Raw genomic sequence first — 10,151 nt, 5'->3', positions numbered from 1 at the left:
TCGCTCTGTAGACCAGGATGGCCTCAACTCACAGAGATCCACCTGCCTCTGCCTCTCAAGGGACTAAAGGTGTATGCCACCAACGCCCAGCTGAGCCAGATTCTCTTTTAGTTCAAATCCCTATTACTAGAGGAGAGTAGCTGTGGGCACTTACACCATGGCATTCCAGAATTCTCTGATTATGTCCCCATTGCTTCCAAGCTAGCTCCAACTTTATAGTTGAGCAACACCAGACTGTAGTTTCTAAACCCATCCCCAAGAGTAATGTCAGAAGTGAACATCTGCCTGTGGGGAGAATGTTCAGATTCTTCTGAACTGGAACCACAAAGCTACTTTGTGACACTGCTCATACCCAGTTTCAAACTCAAGGTTCAAACTGATGTCTCCACCTGACTACAGTTGCCTCTTCACTAAGCCCTCTGATCCTGGTCAAGCTTGGCAAAAGCAGGGCATGTATATCAGCTTCTCAGCATTAGTAGTTGGTTTAGGAGTATATAGAGACACCCATGTTATAAATAAGAAACCCAATATTTTTTATATCCTTTATGTGTATAGTAGTTGATCTATAAATAAAGGCTAGTCAATCGTAGGAGCGAGTGGCGTTTCCCTTCCACTTATGTTTCAAATTAAGTTAACTGTTTCGTAGTCTTTAGTGGCCAGCTTTGTGTATTTCTGCTTGGAACTTTCAGAGTTATCCTTGCCTTTACAGTAAGTAACATGCCAGCAACTCTACTAAGCACCAGTGTCTTCTGCCTCCTCAGGGCCACTGCCTGTTCCAGCCAGTCTGAAGGGCCTTGAGTTCTCCTCTCTCTCACCTGTCCAGTCTTCCCTCCTGTGGATGATGAGCTCGTCTGTGAGACACTAGCTTAGTTATCTCTTCCTCCAGTCTTCTGAACTATAGAGTTTTAGGCCTGACTCAGCACTCCTGTAGCCTACTGGGGCTTCTTCATAATACATGTCAGAATTTACTGACATTTCTGGCTTTTTCCTGACTGCTAACCCCCTCGTCAGGAGCCATTTCTTTCTACTCATCCTTGTAACTGATGCTACTTCTTAGTAGGTACTCAGCCACCTGATGGATTGAGTTACAGAACTGTCTTGATGCTTCTAGTTTACTTGGGCCAGAGGAATCTCTTTTATATATTTTACCTGGCTAACCAGTGTTTTTATATATCCTACTCGTGATCAAACCAGGTCTTCCAAAACATAGATGACAGGACCTTAGTGACAGACAGCATGGTTTTGCCTTTCAGTGGACATCAGTTGGCACTTTAAACAGTATTGCTGTCCTGAAATAAGGATTTACGGACAAGGGATGCATCACAGCAGCTGACCTTCATTTCAGAAAACAATCCACTGATAGACATGTTGAAGTTAAAGCCCTATGGACTTGGAATTCATCCATTCTAATCTAACCTAATAAGGGACTTCTACTTTTACCTCTCTATTCATTCTCTGTCTTTCAACAAGGCCTCTTAACCCTCCTTTTTCAGCCTCCAGACTCTTGGTTATGCTAGCTCAAGCGTGAACCACCAGGTCTGACAATACAGTTTTCTTTTCTAATACAGTGTTTATCCTGAGGGAGAAGCCTATCAACACTTTTTGGTAAATGCCCAAGTCAATAAAATGTGAGTGGCAGAAAAGCCTATGTAGTGCTGTTTTAAGTGCTTCGTGTGGATTAGCTCTCCCTATCCAATGACCAGAGGAAGTATCTATTATTAATCCAGCTTTACAGAAGGAAATACTGAGGTCCATCTTTTGGCAAACTTATCAGTGCAGGCAAGGCCTTAAAGATGCTAGTTCAATGCACTTGTCATTCAAGAGGCAGCAGGGGCAGAGGAAGTCCATAGGACTTCTTATACCTCATGCAAAGTCTTTAAAGCTCCCATTAAAAGAACCTGCTATTCATATTCAAATCAGCTAGGAGCCTTCACCTGCCCCCTAGTACTTTACAGTGATTGTGAGGACATCTTACAGCTGTATTTGAGGAACCAAACACATTTGTTTTGTATCCCCAGCCCCCCCCCTTTTTTTATTACTTTTACCAGTCATTTCAGTACTTTTTTCTTTTTCTTTCTTCCTTCCCTCCTCCATCCCTTCTTTTCTTTTCTTTTCTTTCCTTTTCTTTTCCTTCCTTCCTTCCTTCCTTCCTTCCTTCCTTCCTTCCTTCCTTCCTTCCTTTCTGTTTTGTTTTGCAGTAGTGATGGTCACACCCAAGGCCTTGTACTCGATATTGAGGTGTTCCACCACCCAATTCCACCCCCAGTTCATGCACATTTTTACTGCTATTAATGTTTTTAAAGCTAATGTGTCAATTGGACACGATTGGAAGAATGAATTTGTCTTAAGTAACTTTTAAACATGATTTTCTTAAACCACTGTCTGTCTTACAACATGGAACTCCACGTGCTTTTATTGTCCCACTATAGTAAACATGCATTCAGACAGAATCCAGAAGCTTCATTCAGTTACTTTGGGATGGTTTTTGTCCTTAACGAAACCAGACAACTGAGGGATGGCTTTCCACTGCAGTACATTCTTACGATTTTTACAATCCAAGTTTGCTGTCTGTATTCAGGATTCTGTCTTAAGTGATATCAGCACTGAACTTGAATGCCAAGTTTAGCTCTATCCCAGGAACTGAAGCTGAATGCCATGCTTTGCTCTCTCTATCCTAGGATTTCTTTAAATTTCCTTGTAAAGGCCAGGGTGTAAACATTTCTAACACTGTATTTCTGTCCCAGATGCTCCACTCTGCCACAGTTCATAAATGAAAAGGCATGGCTACACACTAATAAAACAACTGAAATTTGAATTCCATACAATTTGCAGATGCCAAAATGTTATGTTGAGCTTTAAAAAGCTTTTAGAAAATGAAAAACTCATTCTTAGTTTGCAGGCTGAACAAAATCAGGAAGTAGGGTGGGCTGGGCTTGTAGACTCTGGCGTTCCCACAGTGGCTTTAGTCATGGGCATACAATCTATCTAGTCTGTTGTAAATCATATCACCAGTAACTTATTATTAGCTAGTTGTAAAAATATCAGTTAGTGAATAATTTGTTTAAACATGATTTATAGTTGGTTTGCTGTTGTAAATGAATGGTATAGTGGCATCCTTACACATTTATGTTCTAATATGTTTCCTGGAGTTGGCACAAAAGAGGGAGCAATAAAGAACCAATCTTGGTAAGTTAGAGCTTTGTTTTGCCTAAGGTGTGGCAGTCATGAACATGTTTCACCATCGAGATGCTCTTTTGGTGAATATTTCTATGCTTTAGAGTAATTTATTTCTCTATAGAAATTTTAAAAATTATTATAAGGGCATGAGGGTGTTTTATACATGTGACACATCTGTCTCATATAATGAAACAGTGTGTGAGAGCCAGCATATAGGCCATACTCTGAGGTGACTAGAGTTCATTATTGTACATCTTTACTCTCTAAGCAACTGCATACTCAGTGAACAGTTGGTTATTTTCAGTGTGTTTATATGTACATACACTTTGTGCATATGTGACAGATGGGGTATATGTATACATAAATATGCACGCACATGCTGAGCATTGAAGGTTATTGTTAAGATTGGTTCTTTTTCTTACCTCTTATATATACTTTAAAACTCAGAGATAAAACATTGTGTGTGTTATAGGCATACTTACCCTTGAATTCTTAGTAATTTAGTTCGTAGAAAAGATTCTTGGATCTTTTATTAAGTGTAACCTCCTCTACCCAACATTATATGAATTTTCAAGAATGTATATGCATTGTTGTTTAACTTTTCTATACCATTAAGAAGCCAAGACTCATATGTAATTGAGTAACTGACATGTTACATGGCAGCCTAGACATGTTTTAAGTTGCATTAGTTTTCTTATTCTATTCTTCAGTGAGCAATTTGTGTAGTTTCAAGTTGGATTTCCTTGTGTTTTTAGTTAACAGATGGCTTGCATATAATTTCCTTTTCAAGAAAATACTAGTTAAGGAAATATGAGCCTAAATATGCTGACAAGGAAAAAATGTATGTAAATCTCCTAGCCTTGGCAGTGTGTTCCATTTAAGAATACACCAATGATTGGGTAATATTTTCAGTTTTCTCCCAAATATTTGCTATTAGGTGAGTAACCACTCAGTCTGATTCTTCTGGAATGTGATCATGCTCTAAGGTTACTGGGTACTCAGTGGGTGTGGCATTCACCCAGGTCACTAGACTCTTTCCTGCTTCATCGCCTAGAATGCCCTGACCCCTGCACCCCGGAAGAGTGAACACAGCTTCTCCACATGCCTTATTTCCACTGACACATTGACATGCTGGAACAATCTGGCTCCAGAAGTACTAATACAGTTTTTTTGAGACTGTCTACAAAATGCTATTTTGTTAAAAACTCTGCCTTTAAATAGACAATGATGGGTTATATTTGTTTTATAAAAAGTTGTGTACCTAATGTTCAATCGTGATTGATTTTGAGATTATATATAAATGTATATTTATAAGCCTGTCCGCTGTGGATTTTTACTCTAAGATGTGTGACACAATACTAATAAAGATACGGGTTTCTATTCATGTACAGTAATTGTAGCAATACTCCTAACTGCTACCTAAATGATTATTCTGTTCACTGGCCACCACACATACTTTTATCTTTAGAGGATTAAGTTATACTTGGAATATATTAACCAGGATTAAACTTTAGAAACATAAACTCTCAACTTACTTTGAAATCCTTCCTGTTGATGTAATTAAATCTAGTTTGTAATTCCTTATTGCTTTGCTCCGGTGCACTTTGATTTCCTATTTCCTTTTGTTCCCTATGTGTCATTAATTGTAAAACACTCTCCATTCTCCCTGAATCCTTATAGACCTAGGGAAAGATGGCAACCTGTCTTGTCTGACAAATAGGAAAACTGTGTTACTTTAGTCACTGAAAGACACCATAGAAAAGCAATATGCAAAACTCAGCTTGTGGAAACTTCAATCTGGTAGCTTATCAAGCAGTAAGTGGTGATCTATAATCCCATTTCAAGTGAATCAGCTACTTCATTGCACATTTCAACGAGTTGGGCAGTGGTAGTTCATGCCTTTAACCTCAGCACTTGGGAGGGAAGCAGAGGCAGGTGGCTCTCTGTGAGTTTGAGGCCAGCCTGGTCTCAGATAATGAGTGCTAGAATAGGCTTTAAAGCTACAAAGAGAAACCCTGTCTCGAAAAGGCCCCCCCCACACACACACAAAAAAAGGAATTTCCATGAAAGTCCTTACTGGTGACTAAACTATCACTTAAGAGTAAGTAGAGGGGCTGGTGAGATGGCTCATTGCTGCCAAGCCTGATGACCTGAGTGTGGTTCCCAGAGGCCACATAGTAGAAGGAGAGAACTAACATCCATTGAGTTATCCTCTGGCTTCCATGCACTTGCATGTGTGCACATGCAAGTAATTAAATGTGGGTTTTTTTGTTTGTTTGTTTGCTTGTTTGTTTGTTTGTTTTTCTTTTTCTTTTTTAGTTCTTCGAGACAAGGTTTCTCTGTGTAGCTTTGAAGCCTGTCCTGGCATGTGCTCTGTAGACCAGGCTGACCTCAAAACCCACCTATGCCTTCCAAGTGCTGAGAAGAAAAGTGCATGCCACTACCACCCTGCTAAATGTGGGTTTAAAAGAAGACTAGGCAGAGTCTACTGAGTCCTGAGGAAGGAGAGAAATCCCAGTAGCTGAGCTGCTGATTCTGCTGGGACTGGTTTGAGAAGATGCAGTGGCTACATTGGTATGGAGAAGCTCTTGTATAGTTGAAACCTAGAGCCAGGGTTCTCTCGTGGCATGAGGGCAACCAAGAATGCAGGCAAGGATACTGAGATTGAGTTAAGATATAAGCTGTGAAGGCTGGAAAGATGGTTTGTTGGTTAAGAACACTGGCTGCTGTTCCAGAGGACCCGGGTTCAATTCCCAGCACCCACATGGCAGCTCACAACTGTGTGTAATTCAAGTTCCAGGGAATCCAACACCCTCACACAGACATACAAGCAGGCAAAACACCAATGCACATAAAATAAAAATAAATAAATCATTAAAAAAGATATAAACTGTGCACTGAATGTGTTCCCTTAGTATTTCTATGCTGAAGCAATCATTTCCACTGTAATAGCCATTGGAGATTCAGCGTGTGTGTGTGTGTGTGTGTGTGTGTGTGTGTGTGTGTGTGTGTGTGTGTGTGTGTAGGTGATGGTGCTGGGGATGGGATTAGTATCCTTATATGAAGAGACAAAAGAACCCTTACCAGAACTTGATGAAACCTCTTTGCTTCTACAACTATTTGAGCCATCTAGTCTAAAGTAATTTGGGATAGCAACCCAAACTGACAAAAGACAAAGGGATGGACCAAAATAGGCAGAGTAGACAGAAGCATCTCCAAGAAAGGGGAGGGCAATTCAAGGAGAAACATCATCAGGATGCATACTGGCCCCATCTGCATTTGACAAGGCTGTTATGTCTGCAACCAATTTCCACAAAGTCAGTCACTTCAAACAACACAAATGTATTGTCTCACTGTTCTGGTGGCCAGAGATCTCAGTGGAATCATGATGGTAGCAGGGCATGTTTCTTCTGAAGGCGTCACAGAAGAAGACTAATGTTTTGGTTTCTCCTTGTTGTTGATAGCTCCCAGCATTCCCTAATGTGTCATTCTAATGACAGTCTGATCTCTGGCTCTAGGGTATATGGTATACCATCTACTTTTGTAGCTTAATCTCCCTTTCTTCCTTTGGTAGACATACTTGTGATTATATTTAGCCTCTCTCTACCATAACCTAGAAATGATCTCTTTGTCTCAAGAACTTTAGATTAGTTACAATTGCAAAGTGCTTTTTGCCGTTGTGGGCCACATATTTTTACAGGTCGGAGGTATTAGGGTCAGCTTGTCTCGGGAGGACTGTTCTTTATTCCTTCCTAAAACGGAAAGATAATGGGGAAGGTGAGAGTAGAGAGATGAGGTAGAGTGAGCCAGCACCTGATCACATGAGACCTTGCAAATGTAGAGAAGTGCTCAGATGTCATTACATGGGATAAAGAGGCTTAGAAAAGGTTTGGGTCTTAAAGAGATCATACTGACTGCAGTGTGATGGGTCAGAGGGCATGGAATGAAAGGTAGGTCATGAGACCTGCTGGAGGCTGAGGTGACATCATCGTAGTGCCAGGTTGTTGTGTGGTGTTTTACTCTTATGGCTCTTTTGCTTTTTTATTCTTTGAGGGATCCTGCCACCCAGCTCCCAAATCAGTCATATACACAGAGTCTTATTCTTATGCCCAGCCTTAGCTTGACTTGTTTCTTGCCAGCTTTTTTCTGATCTTAAATTAATCTTTTACCTCTGGGCTTTTATTTTTCTGTGGCTGGCTGGGTGACTGCGTGGCTGGGTGACTGTGTGGCAGGGTGGCAGGGTGGCTGGGTGGCTGGGTGACTGAGAGGCTAGGTGGCTGGGTGACTGAGAGGCTGGGTGGCTGGGAGGCTGGGAGGCTGGGTGGCTGAGAGGCTGGGTGGCTGGGAGGCTGGGTGGCTGAGAGGCTGGGTGACTGGGTGACTGAGAGGCTGGGTGGCAGGGTGGCTGGGAAGCTGGGTGGTTGGGTGGCTGGGTGACTGAGAGGCTGGGTGGCTGGGTGGCTGGGTGACTGAGAAGCTGGGTGACTGGGTGGCACGGTGGCTGGGTGGCTGGGTGACTGGGTGGCTGGGTGCTGGGTGGCTGGGAGGCTGGGTGGTTGGGTGGCTGGGTGGCTGGGAGGCTGGGTGGCTGGGTGCTGGGTGGCTGGGAGGCTGGGTGGTTGGGTGCTGGGTGGCTGGGAGGCTGGGTGGTTGGGTGGCTGGGTGGCTGGGTGGCTGGGTGTTGGGTGGCTGGGTGGTTGGGTGGCTGGGTGGCTGGGAAGCTGGGCGGTTGGGAGGCTGGGTGGCTGGGTGGCTGGGTGGCTGGGTGACTGAGAGGCTGGGTGGCTGGGTGATTGGGTGGCTGGGTGGTTGGGTGGCTGGGTGGTTGCTGGGTGGCTGGGTGGCTGGGTGGCTGGGTGGCTGGGTGGTTGTTGGGTGGCTGGGTGGTTGCTGGGTGGCTGGGTGGCTGGGTGGTTGCTGGGTGGCTGGGTGGCTGGGTGGCTGGGTGACTGAGAGGCTGGGTGGCTGGGTGATTGGGTGGCTGGGTGGCTGGGTGGTTGGGTGGCTGGGTGGTTGCTGGGTGGCTGGGTGGCTGGGTGGCTGGGTGGTTGGGTGGCTGGGTGGCTGGGTGGCTGGCTCCTGATGTCCTGATCTTCTTGTTCTCTCATTGCTCCTCTCTTCCTTGTTTCTCCTTCTATTTATCCTCTCTGCCTGCCATCCCTGCCCGCCTTGCTCCTGCCTCTCAATTGGCCGTTCAGCACTGTATTATACCATCAGGTGTTTTAGACAGGCACAGTAACACAGCTTCACAGAGTTAAACAAATGCAGTATAAACAAAAGTCACACGCCTTAAAATAAGATTCTGCCACACCAGGATTTTATCTGTAAATGAACAGTTTGGTTTGGATAGGCCAAGGCAGAAGGATCCTGAGTTTGAAGCTAGCTGAACCCTTTGCAAGACATTATCTAGACAAGCAAACACATAGCCCGCCCCCCATGCACAAACAAACAAACAAGATAGTTTAGCACTACAAAGGGATGAATCTGGGCAATTTGGAATGAGCCTACCATTTCAGTCTTATTCAGAGTTGCAGTGGAAGTCTGGGTATTTACACCATGGGGTGGCCTCAGCCTTTGTGTATTGTAAAGACATAGCCAAGGAAAGGATGGCCCAGAATTCCAAATCCTGATCCCTAACTCCAATCAGTCAATCATTTCGGAGATAATGTCAGTTACTCCTCTGAAGCTAGGGACATTTATGGTTACTTCCTTCTGGATAGGTAATTCTGACATCCAGTCCATAATTTTATACCACAGACTTCAGCTTTCAATGCTCCCACCCCTGCCCTCCTCCAGCTTTTTCCTGATGGAAGAAGGAGAGGGGAAAGATACATCATTCATCCTTGCTCCTGAGATTAAAAAACAAAACAGGCCTGGAGAGATGACTCAGCAGTTAAGAGGACTTACTGCTCTTGCTCCTCATGACTCAATCAGCCCATTTCTTTCCTCCCTCCCTCACTCCTTCCCTTCCTCCCTCTCTCCTTCCCTCCCTCCCTCCCTCCCTCCCTCCCTCCCTTCCTTCCTTCCTTTTTTTTTTAAATTTTTATTTATTTATTTAGAGACAGGGTTTCTCTGTGATTTTGGAGGCTGTCCTGGAACTAGCTCTTACACACCAGGCTGGTCTCGAGCTCACAGAGATCCATCTGCCTCTACTTCCAGAGTGCTGGGATTAAAGGCATGTGCCACCACTGCCCAGCTCAGCCCATTTTCTTATAGAAGCACTCCTCCAAGAGAAAGATCCCGGTGGTCGATTAGTAATGTCTGCTATGGGGTTGGCAAGGGAAAGTAGGAATGTATGTGCCATATAGCTAAATCTGGTTTGCAGCAATCATCTTCAAAAACATTGTGGCAAATATTCTAATAATCACTATTTGAATTTCTATTGTAATGTAATCTCGACAATTGTGCCATTTCATGAAACTAGGAGGCTATTAAAGCAGACAGAACCATTTTCTGGCTGTACAATCTTGGATAAGTTGACTTCCTTGCTGAGTGTCTTTCCTCATTTGTTTAAGGGAGATAGATGGAAAGACCACAAGACAGGCTTTGTGGGGTTTAGAAATAGTTGATGTCAGTAGCATGAACGGTACAGTAACCAAGCATGTCTTCCCTGCCTTGCTCAGAAATGCTCGCAACCATGCAAGGAGCAAGAGGCAGCTCAGGAAACTGAATCCATGTTCATCACATTTTGTCAGTCTCTCTTGTGCTGAGCGTAGATGTAGATGTGAACACACAAGTTGTTTCGAGAATTTTCTCCCAGGGTGAGTGAATAAACAATGTCTGCCTCACCCCTTCCCCATAGGGTCCTAATGACAACTGTCCTCTGAAGTTCACCCTGAATAACCTATACGTTTATTAGGCTACTTACAAAGCATGGATGAGGAGTTATGAGCAGGAGCATGGGTGACCCTCAGACAGAGGAGCTGGAAGGTCTGCACCCAGAGTGAACAATGGCTATGGAGATGAAGCCCCCT

This window comes from Phodopus roborovskii, unplaced genomic scaffold, assembly GCF_943737965.1.
Source record: "Phodopus roborovskii unplaced genomic scaffold, PHOROB, whole genome shotgun sequence".
NCBI classification, from domain to species: Eukaryota; Metazoa; Chordata; class Mammalia; order Rodentia; family Cricetidae; genus Phodopus; species Phodopus roborovskii.
Note: the sequence above shows the minus strand (reverse complement) of the source record.